Raw genomic sequence first — 14389 nt, 5'->3', positions numbered from 1 at the left:
AATTGACCCAGCCACTGGCTAAATAATAGAGATTCTGTACTGCTCGTCTGACAGCCATGAAAATAGCAGAAAACGTCACTATTTACATGGCCGCAGGCTAAGCCGTAGAGATTCTGCACTCATCAGCTGGCGGCCATGCAAATAGCAGAAACATGTCAATTTGCCTGGCCACTGGCTAAATACTAGAGATTCTACACTGTTTGGCCGGCAGTAATGCTAATAGTGGACAAACTTCACTATTTACCAAGTCGCTGGCTAAATAGTAGAGATACTAAACTGTTTGGATGGCAGATGTGCAAATAGTGGAGAAGTGTGGCTCAGGGGTTAGAGGCGGCAGACCCTGATGCAGAGATCGGCCCTGGACCAGGGTTCAATTCCCCGCCTCGGCGGGTCTTGGGCTCAAAAATTCCACGGACTCGATAATTCTCGCTCCGGTGCCTTCTCGACTCACGGGTTCACACTCTGCGACTCTGGGCAATAGCTTGCTTAATCTCCACAACGGCCCCTCGCGGCGGGATGCCTGGCTTTCACCTTGGTGATACCCTGCCGGGGTTATCTCACAGGGGAATACCAGGACGGGTTCCCTAAGCAAGTGCCGGGAAACCCTTTGTGGGTAGCTGTGCGCTATATAAGCTCAAATACATTTACATTTACATACAATAGTAGAAAAACTTCATTAGTTACCTAGCTACCGATTAAATAGTAGAGATTCTAGACTGTTTGACTGGTGGCCATACACATAGCAGGAGCTCTTAAATATGTGCCCGGCTGCAGACTAAATAGTAGAGATTCTGTGCTGTTTGTCTGGCAGTCATATAAATAGCAGAATACTTCACTATTTACCCGACCACTGGTTAAATAGTAGAGATTCTGCACTGTCTGACTGGTTGCTGTACACATAGCAGGAACACTTAAATATTTACCTGGCTGCTGACCAAACAGTAGAGATTCTCCACTGTGTGAATAGGGGCTGTGCAAATAGCTGAAAAACTTTAATATTGACCTGACCCCGCTGTCTAAATAGTAGAGATTGTGCATTGTTTGAACTTCTTTTTCTGTAAAATTGTACCCCCCTAAGAGACTGCTAACATCCTGTCCTAAGGGGACCTGTTCTCCATTGCAAATTAATTACCACCTCAACTAGGGGGCTGTTAGCTTATCAGTGGTTTACGACAGCAATTGCTGTCACAAACTATCAATACATTTGTTTTCAAAGTAGAAAGGGGAAGAAGGAAACTCCCTTCATGAACCCTCCTATTTGCAATTCAGAAACAATAGAATAAGTTCTTTTACTAGTCTAATGACATTTCCAACTCATGAAAGGGTTTTGTACATAGTGGTAAGTACTTTTGTGGTCACAAACTTTGATCTTTTGCGACATGAGGTCATTCGTGCAAAAACTGGCTTAGATGCAGGCACTAAGTTATAGGTCTAAAGGTTCTAAATGTTTCCAAGTTATTTTGACAGACATGGCACTCCATTACACCATGGGATAAAGCATAGTGACATTGTAGGCCCTTTATGGAGCTGTCTTGAGCTCTACAAGTGCTCCTATTCCTTTATATTTACCTGCAGTTGTGACTAGTGATAAAGATGATTATAACGTATTTTACTAATCTAAAGCTAGATACTAGGCCTGGGCGGAGCTCTGTGGAGTTACTGAAAAACTCTGTAGAATTCCGTAGAGTTCAGCGGGCTGGGGGTGTAGGCCTCCCAATATTCTTAATCACGTCATGCAGAAGTAAACTACCTCTACTGTGAAATGGCCCGTTCTGCCAAGTATAAGCATGATATAAATACATGCAGAACTCTCTCCATTCAGAAGTACCCCTTCGCATATTATCCACACTCAACCCCTCCAACCGCCTGTGGCACGACTCACCTCCAGGGTACAGCCACTGTGGCAACTCGAGGCATACGTTGGAGCATAACAGCGCAACACGGCCCGTCAGGAGGGACATCACATCACCTCTAGCCCTGGAGCAGTGTGCATTTTTTCTAGGGATGACATACAAACTCTAACACAAGCACAATCCATTTTCAAACATAGCTCAAAACAAACTGGATAGAGCCCTGTTGCAAGCCCTGTCTCCATAATTCGAGAAAGAAAACTTAAGCACATCACTATGCACAGAAAATTTAAATATCGGCTGCCTACTGACTGTGGAAAACTCTCTATTATGTGTACTCTAAATGCAGGTACGTAATTACCGCTTTGTGGTATTGCCCGTGAGTTAGCGTGTACTCGAACAACTGCTGTGGAGTTGTACTGCTGGACGTGTGTGTCACACAGCAGCGGTAAAGGGCCACAGGTTACACCATGTGCTGTAACGGTGTCAGCTCAGCTGGAGGTAGACAGATGAGAAGCATCCTTCTGTGTTGTACTATTGTTTGTATTCTGCCGATACATTTCTGTGCAATGTGCTGATATGCAGCAAAGTTCATTTATTGGGGTCGGAGCCAGTGAACTCCACTATGTGTAGGTCGGCTGAATTTTTGCTGAACTCCGTACTCCAAGCGGAGCGCGGAGTGGGAAAAACTCTGTGAACTCTGCTGGCGGAGCAGAGTCCTCTACCCACCCCAACTATATATTTGCTCTAGCTCACAAAGCCATGGGAATCTACAAGGACCAGATGTAGGATTTGCTAAAAGCATCATGTTATGAGAACAACTCTATTTCAGCACCAAACACCTGACTACTAAACATCTGCAGACAATGATTTGTAAATGCAAAAACTAGAAATGGAAATGTTGTATCCCAGTAGCATAGAGCCATCTAATATTGAGGGTGAGTTTCTCTAAATAGAAATAATTGCATAAGGCCCCTTATCAAGTGACCAACACAATATAATTGAGAGGCTTCATTCCAATCTCACGACAGAAGTAAGAAAAACAATGGTCTTGATTTATAGTTTGGAGGACATTGTAATCTTCGTCAAGATGGCAGAAGACAATACCTCTGACAACCTGAAGGAACTCTGCCAGCCAAATTTAGCGTTGTCCACTTGCTTTGTGGGCAACTCTCTACATTGACAGAAACCGCTGTCATAGCAGTTCCTGTCTATGCACGAAACATTTGAAGGACGTTACAGTCAGGTATAATGGCGGGCAAGCAAACTTTAAAAAAGTTTTGTTTTTCATAAACCGACTCCCAAACCAGGACTTTGTTTTTGAAAAAACAAAAAAAACTAATATTCATAATTTTTTTCCTATCCCTTACAGGCTGATTTTACTCTGAATAGGGTATATAGTATAAAGTCCTTCACTCAATGACCCATACTTTATCAGGCCATCAGAGGAAGTCATCTGTCGAGAAGCTGCAAGCAAAGGAAGGGGGCTATAATTAATTGAACTGAATGTCATTGGAATATGAATTAATTTCCTCATTAAATCATAGAAAGATATATAGGAATCAAAGACACAGAAGAAAATAAACTCATTGAGACTTTTATTTATTTACTTTTTCACAAATATTGTAAGAAATAAGACACTGAATAAACAGAGACATTTTGTTATTAACATTCTTGAGAGCTACTGATAGATAATTTCATAGTTCCACTTTAAAACTCATTTTACAGCCTGGAGAAGTGGATCCACTATTGAGGTTTCAGAACTGAGTTGGGATGTTTATCTTTCACCTATCAGTTTCTAGTTGTCTCTCAGACAGCCTTGTGCAAGGTGATGGCTCTCACAGCAGCAGTTGTGCTGGCACGAAGCAGAAAGAAGCATGACATCTCAGCACCTAGCTGTCATCAACCTTTCTGAGTAGTTATCAGGCACAGACAAAAGGGCAAACCTATTTAGAAACGTTGACACCTTTAACAAGAGAAACTGATGACCAACGCCTCACTTCTACCATCTACCTTATGTCATCACTCCGGAAGTGCTAATCAGCAACCCTTTGTTAACAAGCATTTACAATGCAATGGTTTCGCCTTTGGAAAAGTTAGAGCTATTGGCATTGTAAATGACAACATTTGTATTTATGTGTTGGTTTTGAAAACAGATAAATAAATGGCATTGTCATTTATATTGCCATTAGCTTAATCTCTGCAGTCACTTTGCAGTCACTCTGCACTCCCTAGCACTCCATAGCAGTCACTTTGCAGTCACTCTGCACTCCCTAGCACTCCCTAGCAGTCACTTTGCAGTCACTTTGCACTCCCTAGCACTCCGTAGCAGTCACTTTGCAGTCACTCTGCACTCCCTAGCACTCCCTAGCAGTCACTTTGCAGTCACTCTGCACTCCCTAGCTCTCCGTAGCAGTCACTTTGCAGTCACTAGCAGTCACTCTGCAGTCCCTAGCACTCCCTAGTCACTATGCAGTCCCTAGCACTCCCTAGTCACTATGCAGTCCCTAGCACTCCCTAGTCACTCTGCAGTCCCTAGCACTGCCTAGTCACTCTGCAGTCCCTTGCACTCCCTAGTCACTCTGCACTCCCGAGTCACTCTGCACTCCCTAGTCACTGCACTCCCTACTCTGCACTCCCTACTCTGCACTCCCTACTCTGCACTCTCTACTCTGCACTCTCTACTCTCTACTCTGCACTCTCTACTCTGCACTCTCTACTCTGCATACTCTCTACTCTGCACACTCTCTACTCGGCACACACTCTACTCTGCACACACTCTACTCTGCACTCTCTACTCTGCACTCTCTACTCTGCACACTCTCTACTCTGCACACTCTCTACTCTGCACACTCTCTACTCTGCACACTCTCTACTCTGCACACTCTCTACTCTGCACTCTCTACTCTGCACCCTCCTTTGCAGCACGTGGCGCCCAAAGAGGAGAAACGAAGCTGTGGCTCTCAAGCTCCTAGCTCATGAGCTCCGAGCCTGTCCAACCCCCAAGGTGAAGAGGCAGAACGTTCCCCGGACGCTGCAGCCGAGCTGCCTCGGCAGCTCTCCTTTTCAACATGTTCTTTTAGTGATTCTGCCTCCATAACAACCTCTGAAGGCATCTCCGTCTGTCAGCAGATTAGGTGCCTGCCCATCATGGCTGCAGGAATGCCATGATGGGTGCTATAAAGTACAGCATAAAGGCAGGAGGCACACATGGAAGGGATCATCAGAAAGGGCAGACAATAAAACAAACGCACTGCTCTATCTAGGTGCACCAGCAAAACCGTGTGTTCAGAACGAGCACGACTGAAAAAAATGAAGTGAGATGCGGTGGTGAGCCACCTATGTTGGAGCAGGCGATCGATCCAGGCAGTCGTATGTGGCAGCTGTACAGATCGGGGAGAAAATCCTGGAAACAAAGGTCCTCTGAACACTGCTCTCTACAATGCAGAGAAGTAGGGGGACGCTGATGTCATGACAGGAAGTAACGTCACGACAGGTAGCTTGCACTCAGTTGCAGTTTATATTTATCAAGCTCCCGGTAAAATAAGTGGAGGGACGCGCCCACCCGCGTGGTACCGTGACTTGAGCCCTGTGCAGCATTAAATAATATTTCCAGTTGTAAAACAAAAATGATGATGTACGATATCATTATTGAAAGGGACTTACTCCTACAGAAAGGTCTGGCCAGAACATTAAGAGGGTGTATGAATGGAGCACAATAAGGTGTATGGTCATGGAAAGTATCTGGAACACCTACACACGAAGAAAAAGGTTTTTAAATATATTTTTTTCACTTTATTATTTTGGAAACATCCAGAAATATACACCTTCAAAAAGGTACGAGTCTATTTTCAGGTACGTAGGTTGGAAATACCACCTTATATAATGGAGGGTTATGTTTCTGATCAGAAACAAAGTGAAAAACATCTGGCGAATACCCTTTATCACAAGCGTCCCTTCACATATTTTGTGTTATTTAGTGTACTCCTGGAAATTTGTAGTTGTCCAGTGCTTATACCATGACCCTCCATGGTGACAAGTAATCTACTGTAGAAAGTGTAGCCATACTTGCACTACAACTTCCTACTGCCTTGTCTAAATCTGCTTCTTATGATACTGGTCAAAGGAAAACAAACGTGCATAATTCATTCCAAGTGAGCTTTCAGTTTGTTTTTCTGGTTTCATGCACATTTCCTTCAGCAACAACCACAATTTATTATTTGGCAATGCAGACAAGCTATTTGCAAATCCCAGGATTCCCCAATTGCTTGCCCCCTTGACTCTTTGACCAAAGAAGGTGGTAAGCGATTTGGAAACGGGAAGGGATGCCAATGGGCCCTACTCTTCTGAGAATTAAAAAAACAAAAACAAACCAAATTTTTTTTTTTTAAAGTGCAGTCAGAAGTCCCAAGGACCACTGCCTGCTCTTGAAAATGAAATAGGTTATACACACACTCTTCTTCAGAACAGTGCTAGGTATTACTTTGATTCAAAAAAGGGGGTGGTGATGAACAGAGTGTCTGAATTAAGCAGACCACTCTTACCCAGTCAAGAGATCAGGGCTTGATCCATCACCGTTATTTAGCTCACTGCATCACCCCAGTTCAGAACCTGGCTATATGCAAATTAGTCTGACCCAGTGCCTCATGGGAACAGGGCAGACCAAACTACCAAGCCAGTTCTTCACCGGAAAGGAGACAAGCTTCCGGGGACCGGTTTCTGGCATTTCAGCCGTCGTCGGCCCGGCTTGCTTGAATCTTGGTGGTGCAGTGAGCAAGGGACTCATGTCTGAGTATACCCTGCCACACTTGTGGTGGCCAAAAACGATTAAAAAAGGGGGTGGTGATGAACAGAGTGTCTGAATTAGGTAGACCACTCTTACCCAGTCAAGAGATCAGGGCTTGATCCATCACCTTGCTCACTGCATCACCCCAGTTCAGAACCTGGCTATATGCAAATTAGTCTGACCCATCACCACCCCCTTTTTCTGAATCGTTTTGTCCACCATAAGCGTGGAAGGGTATACTCAGATGTGAGTCCCTTGCTCATTGCACCATCAGGATTCAAGCAAGCCGGGCCGAAGACGGCTGTAATGCCAGAAACCGGTGCCCGGAAGCTTGTTTCCTTCCCAGTATAAGAATTGGCTTGGTAGTTTGGTCTGCCCTGTTCCCATGATGCACTGGGCCAGGGACAGACTAATTTGCATGTAGCCAGGTTCTGAGTTGGGATGGTGCAGTGAGCTAAAAAACAGTGATGGACCAAGCCCTGATCTGTTGACTGGGTATGAGTGTTCTGTTTAATTCAGATACTCTGTCCATCACCACCCCCTTTTTCTGAATCGTTTTGTTCACCATAAGCGTGGGAGGGTATACTCAGATGTGAGTCCCTTGCTCATTGCACCATCAGGATTCAAGCAAGCCGGGCCGAAGACGGCTGTAATGCCAGAAACCGGTCCCCGGAAGCTTGTTTCCTTCCCAGTATAAGAATTGGCTTGGTAGTTTGGTCTGCCCTGTTCCCATGATGCACTGGGCCAGGGACAGACTAATTTGCATGTAGCCAGGTTCTGAGCTGGGATGGTGCAGTGAGCTAAAAAACGGTGATGGATCAAGCCCTGATCTGTTGACTGGGTATGAGTGTTCTGTTTAATTCAGATACTCTGTCCATCACCACCCCCTTTTTCTGAATCGTTTTGTCCACCGTAAGCTCGGAAGGGTATACTCAGATGTGAGTCCCTTGCTCATTGCACCATCAGGATTCAAGCAAGCCGGGCCGAAGACGGCTGTAATGCCAGAAACCGGTCCCCGGAAGCTTGTTTCCTTCCCAGTATAAGAATTGGCTTGGTAGTTTGGTCTGCCCTGTTCCCATGATGCACTGGGCCAGGGACAGACTAATTTGCATGTAGCCAGGTTCTGAGCTGGGATGGTGCAGGGAGCTAAAAAATGGTGATGGATCAAGCCCTGATCTGTTGACTGGGTATGAGTGTTCTGTTTAATTCAGATACTCTGTCCATCACCACCCCCTTTTTAGGTCTCGCCCTGGAATTCGCATCCGAAGGATGCGTCCAGGGCGGAGACTTATAGTCGGCTGACACGGGGGAATGAGGGACACAAAACTGTGACGAGCGTGGATTGAGCTGCGTGCACGCGCGTCAACATTCACGCATGCGCACATCACAGCCACACGCATACACAGCACTCACGCATGCGCACATACACACGCATACACAGGCACACCCCCGTCACCTACACGCATACACAGAGACCCCTCCACACACACCAGCCCCTCTCCTCTCGGCTCCACACACACGCACACGCATTTACACTTACACAGACACGCAGGCACCCAGACAGGCAACCCCCCCCCCTCACACACACGCATACACACAGACTCCAGGACACATACACATACACACACACATGCACGCTCACACACATACACAGTCCGCCGCCGCGCGCGCGCACACAGATGCCCCCCGCCCCCCCCAACAAGGCGACGCCCCACTCACCGGCATCCTCAGTGCAGCGGCTCCCACCGGCAGCAAGACTCTTCTTCCCTTCTTCGGCACCGGGGCGCAGGGTAGGCTCCTGCCTGCTCCGGTGCGCCAAACAATCGCGGCTCTTCCGTGGGAGGCGGGGTAGGCTCCCGCCCTCCTACTTCCGGTTGTCCCGCCCGGCCTGCCTGACTTCCTGGTAGAAGACACGGAATGTTCATGGCAAACAGACAGACAAAAAGTGTCTTAAGAATCTTTCGTGCGCCGGTAAAGTCATCGCGGTGCTGACCAGCAGAGGGAATGCACAAGGTAAGCGGCTCGCAAGGAGGTGGTGGGGGTGTGAGGCGAGGGACGTGATCTCGCTTAATTTAGTTTCGAGTAGAGCCCCCTGCCTCCCTCAACCGTGCCCCCTCCCCCGCTTGAAGGGGCCTGTACTATGCCCCTGGTGCCCATTTGGTTTGTATTGTAAGTTCGCAACTCATTATATAACACACGTTAGAGTTGCTCCCTGAGCCTATTCTTCAGGACATTGACACAGTTTAATTCCCTCACAGGTGGCCCGTGTGTGTGTTAATGTGTGTATATGACGTTGCACCTGTAGTTGTGAATGTACGCACGTCTGACTGGCGCGGAGGTGTGCATGCATACGTGTGCATCTATCTCTGGATGCGGGCAAGAGCAGAAATGTCCTCTCTCTATGTGTGCTTCAGTGGCCAGCCACTACTGCCTCTCCAAAGGACTTGCGGATTGCCTTGTGTTGCGATCAAACTCACTTCCGGATTTCAGTAACGCTAGGTGTTACCTGCGCATTATCAGGCAAGGCCTTTCAAGGGATGAGCTCCGGAGCTCATCTTTCTAACAACACGATCCGGCTGGAGCAGCGGGGACGGCTGAGGTGCTGAGAGGACTCGGTGCATCAGAACACTGATGCTGCAATGCAGGTTTTCTCTGAGCACTTACAGTCACTGTCACAACCGGCTTTCGTTTTCACTGTTAACAGCACATATTTCTTTTACAAGTGGGATTAAAGGAGGTAGGCAGAGGACCGTGTTCAACAAAAAGAGGGGACACGTATTGCATGCAATCCTCCAGAATTGGCACCGCTTTTACAATATACGCGCTGCTGTGATTTGAGGCCCTGTTGAACAGCTCCAACATTCACCAGACATCATTTCCTTCATGTAGAGACATGAAGAATGGCGGAGAGGGAGTTTTGAATATGAGGGACTATGTTAATGTAAAAAGGGCATAAAGTACACCCTGCCGTAATTCTGGTGCAGAGTGACTGCAAATCCTCCAGTGAGCCCACACTGAAGGCCAAGATTTGTCTGTGAGATACGGGAGACTCAGGGGCCCTCTTCAAATTCTGCCTGTGGGCCCCCTCCATTTTGCATTGCGTCATAGAGTGTAATGTGCTGTAGGGCACAAGGCGGCTGTCTGCTGCACATGGTACCTTTGTATATTTTCTTGTCTAGAACCAGATATTCCTTAATACTTCCCGGAAAATCTGTTCTTCTCGGAGGAGCTAGTGTGTCACCGAACAGGATGTGACACAGGGGTATCGGAGCTAGGGGAGTCAGAAACGCTAACATCATGGAAGGGCCTTTAATGGTGCAGGTTTGATGATGGAATACCTTTCTGCTCTTACATTATTTAAGGAAATGTGCTCCCTGTGCTTTCCAGTGAGGAGTGTTGAGTGTCCGGTGTAGTACAGAAAAATGGACATGCATCCTCGGATCAGATTGTGGCAGCTAGACATGCAGCAGAAGTTCGTTGTCACTCGCTTCCATTTCTTCACATTCAAGCACCTTGGACCGGAAAACGTACGCTTGTCCCTAATGTAACAAGCGCGAGGCCAGGTGCTGCAGCAACATTACAGTACTCCATTGCCGTGGGCCCAGAGCCATGAACTAGGTTTAAACCTTCTCTAATCTCAGTTCCTTCGTTAATCAGATGCACCGACCAGAGCCGTAGCCTCCATTAGCGCAGCAGGAGCATTGGTGCCGGGGTTCAGAGGCTCTATGTAGACACCCAAACACACACACACGGAGTGACAGTGAGTGCGAAGTGACAGTGAGTGCGGAGTGACAGTGAGTGCAGAGTGACAGTGAGTGCAGAGTGACAGTGAGTGCAGAGTGACAGTGAGTGCAGAGTGCGTGCAGAGTGACAGTGAGTGCAGAGTGACAGTGAGTGCAGAGTGACAGTGAGTGCAGAGTGACAGTGAGTGCAAAGTGACAGTGAGTGCAGAGTGACAGTGAGTGCAGAGTGCGTGCAGAGTGACAGTGAGTGCAGAGTGAGTGCAGAGTGACAGTGAGTGCAGAGTGACAGTGAGTGCAGAGTGACAGTGAGTGCAGAGTGACAGTGAGTGCAGAGTGACAGTGAGTGCGGAGTGACAGTGAGTGCAGAGTGCGTGCAGAAACAGTGAGTGCAGAGTGCGTGCAGAGTGACAGTGAGTGCAGAGTGACAGTGAGTGCAGAGTGACAGTGAGTGCAGAGTGACAGTGAGTGCAGAGTGACAGTGAGTGCAGAGTGCGTGCAGAGTGACAGTGAGTGCAGAGTGACAGTGAGTGCAGAGTGACAGTGAGTGCAGAGTGACAGTGAGTGCAGAGTGCGTGCAGAGTGACAGTGAGTGCAGAGTGACAGTGAGTGCAGAGTGACAGTGAGTGCAGAGTGACAGTGAGTGCAGAGTGACAGTGAGTGCAGAGTGAGTGCAGAGTGACAGTGAGTGCAGAGTGACAGTGAGTGCAGAGTGACAGTGAGTGCAGAGTGACAGTGAGTGCAGAGTGAGTGCAGAGTGACAGTGAGTGCAGAGTGACAGTGAGTGCAGAGTGCGTGCAGAGTGACAGTGAGTGCAGAGTGACAGTGAGTGCAGAGTGACAGTGAGTGCAGAGTGACAGTGAGTGCAGAGTGACAGTGAGTGCAGAGTGACAGTGAGTGCAGAGTGAGTGCAGAGTGACAGTGAGTGCAGAGTGAGTGCAGAGTGACAGTGAGTGCAGAGTGACAGTGAGTGCAGAGTGACAGTGAGTGCAGAGTGACAGTGAGTGCAGAGTGACAGTGAGTGCAGAGTGCGTGCAGAGTGACAGTGCGTGCAGAGTGACAGTGAGTGCAGAGTGACAGTGAGTGCAGAGTGACAGTGAGTGCAGAGTGAGTGCAGAGTGACAGTGAGTGCAGAGTGAGTGCAGAGTGACAGTGAGTGCAGAGTGAGTGCAGAGTGACAGTGAGTGCAGAGTGACAGTGAGTGCAGAGTGACAGTGAGTGCAGAGTGACAGTGAGTGCAGAGTGACAGTGAGTGCAGAGTGACAGTGAGTGCAGAGTGCGTGCAGAGTGACAGTGAGTGCAGAGTGACAGTGAGTGCAGAGTGACAGTGAGTGCAGAGTGACAGTGAGTGCAGAGTGCATGCAGAGTGACAGTGCGTGCAGAGTGACAGTGCGTGCAGAGTGACAGTGCGTGCAGAGTGACAGTGCGTGCAGAGTGACAGTGAGTGCAGAGTGACAGTGAGTACAGTCACTCAGCACCACCACATTATCAGTCAGAACCACCACAGCATCACTCAGAACCACCACAGCACCACTCAGCACCACCACAGCATCACTCAGCATCACTCAGCACCACCACAGCACCACCATAGCACCACTCAGCACCACCACTGCATCACTCAGCATCACCACAGCCCCATTCAGCACCACCACAGCATCACTCAGCACCACCACAGCACAAATATGTTCTCTCAATGTTTCAAGCTTTATTACAAATGTCACAAAAAGATGTTAATATTTCACTTCTGTTCTTGGATTTTGTTACAATAAAATACACTGAACATAATCTTCACAAAAGTTATTTACAAAAGTTTAAGCTATTGCCATTATAAATTACAATCACTTTTATTAAGTATTAAAAAAAATTAAAAGCCATTGTTATTTGTAATATCAATACATCTAAGTCACGTAAATACAAATGTTGCATTACAAATGCTATAGGTGTCACATTTGCGAAAGTTATAACTACTGGCATTGTAAATGACAAAGCTATTAATTTAGCTATTTTCAAAACCAACACATAAATGAACGTTTGGTGAATTTCCATTAAAATATTTGACTTTTTTACTAAGATATTATTATACTGTTTTATGCAAACAAAATTTAGATACTGCATAAATAACTTTAATAAAACATATTTTATATGAAGCTTTTTATGTAAAAAAAATATATAGCATAAAGCAAAAAACAATTGCCATTTACAATGCTAATAGCTCAAACTTAAATAATGCGAGACCTATTGCATTGCAAATGCTTGTTCTGAATAGGTATTACTTTGAAGCTTGGATTCACCATGTTTAAATCACTGATCTATTACCAACATGCAGGGCATTAGGTAGATACAAAAAAGTCGGATCAGGGGGTATCTAAAGAGGCGTGTTCTCTTTAATAAGGGTATCGCTTACGGCTTATAGTGTTTCAATCAACTGGCATTTTTGGTCAAGATTAATAAAAACATGTAAATAAACAGGAAATATACCGCAGGTATATATTACCTTAACAATTTTTCATGAATTGTTCAGAAATCGAACAGTGTAATTTGCCAGTTTAGCGAAGGACACGAACATAGTTCCTGATAGTTATTAAAAAGGGATGTTACAATGTGTCTCTAACAGGCTTGAGAACAGGAACAACCCACTCCAGTCAAAATCTATGTCAATACATAGATCTGAGGTTGAGCAATTAACCCTCTGTCCACCCTGCCCAAACGCACGCAAGCAAGCAATGCTATATTAAACTTGCCAATAAGATTTCATCCCAGGCTAGGCTGAATTGGCCTACAGGGCAATCAGGCAGTGCTTGATGGGCCGGTCCGACATATCAGTGTGTGGGCTGTTTTTTATTTTTTTTAGCCATTTGTGGACCTGTTTTATGGCCTTGTGGGGTGGTTTTACTATTGATTTCCCCGATGTTACCACAAGTAAAGCCTGCAGTAAACACAAATGAGTGCAGGCTCCTAGACCTTGGAAAATCCCCATAGTGCGCAGTCTTTACAAGATGAAAACTGGCCTGACTTGCAAGCGTGCACCACTCTCTTAGCTATCAGATTCGCTAATGGGGGCCACTTTTATTTCAGTGCCCAGGACGATTTTTTGTCCAAGTGCGACCCTAAGAGCAGGCTATTTTTAACCCTACTTCTCCTATATTTCATACCAGAAATAATTCAGAGTAGCGTTTTCAGTCTGTGTAACTGGTTTTTACTTTCAGGTAAAAGGCACGTTGCTAAACATAAAAACATCCAAGTTGCAGCAAAACCATTTTAAACTGAGAGGAGTTTTCAGCAAACATTCCAAAGAGACAGTGCGCGCGAAGGCACGGCAGACTTGTCGTGTGTCCCCACACGCTGAAGTGTGCTTGCAGGACTGAGAACTCGTTCGCTATGTGCTGGTTTGACTGTGCGATAGCATCAAACAGTAATGACAGGCATACTAATGGGCTTGCTGTTACTCTGACCACGTCAAGAATGCGGCCCCTCCTCTGCCCCCATGGGGGCATATTCTGCGTACGTGTGCTCTTGGCTCAGTGTACGAGTATGAATGCGGATGTTCTCGAAAAATACGGCCTCTTTACGAATTCCTTTCTGTGGAGGCGTAGGCATTCTGCCTTGCCATCAGGCGGAAAGCGAGCTGGAGTCTCGGCGATCTGATAAAGGTAAAGGTCTCGCCCTCAAAGGCAGAGCCCCGTCCCAGGCAGCAGTCCGAGCAAGGATCAGATATCTGCTTCCAAAGACAAAACAAGCACCTACGGGCACACGGACAGCGGGAGGGGGGGTAGACACAGACAGGGGGGGCGGGAACAGCACACGGTTAGTGGGAGGGGGGGTGGGAACGGGCACTCACCTGGACTTCTTCCGGCGGCCGTGGTCGGCATGGAATGACAAAAACAAACACCAAAAAAAAAAAAAAACGAAACTCCGCCCACCGCCCGATGACGATGCAAAAAGGGTGGAGAGGGAAAAAAATGCAGGAACACCCACGAATCTGGTCCGGCCATGACGGACAGATCTCTGTTCCA

At 46.9% G+C, this 14389-nt stretch overlaps 1 protein-coding gene across 2 annotated transcripts in view; it reads left to right on the top strand.

Moving 5' to 3' along the window:
• MAP1A (microtubule associated protein 1A) overlaps window positions 1–14389 on the top strand; it is a 769586-nt gene that overhangs the window by 525889 nt on the left and 229308 nt on the right. The window lies entirely within an intron of this gene.

Source organism: Lissotriton vulgaris, chromosome 2_1, assembly GCF_964263255.1.
Source record: "Lissotriton vulgaris chromosome 2_1, aLisVul1.2, whole genome shotgun sequence".
Taxonomy (NCBI): Eukaryota; Metazoa; Chordata; class Amphibia; order Caudata; family Salamandridae; genus Lissotriton; species Lissotriton vulgaris.
Note: the sequence above shows the minus strand (reverse complement) of the source record. Positions and strands in the feature narration are given on the sequence as shown.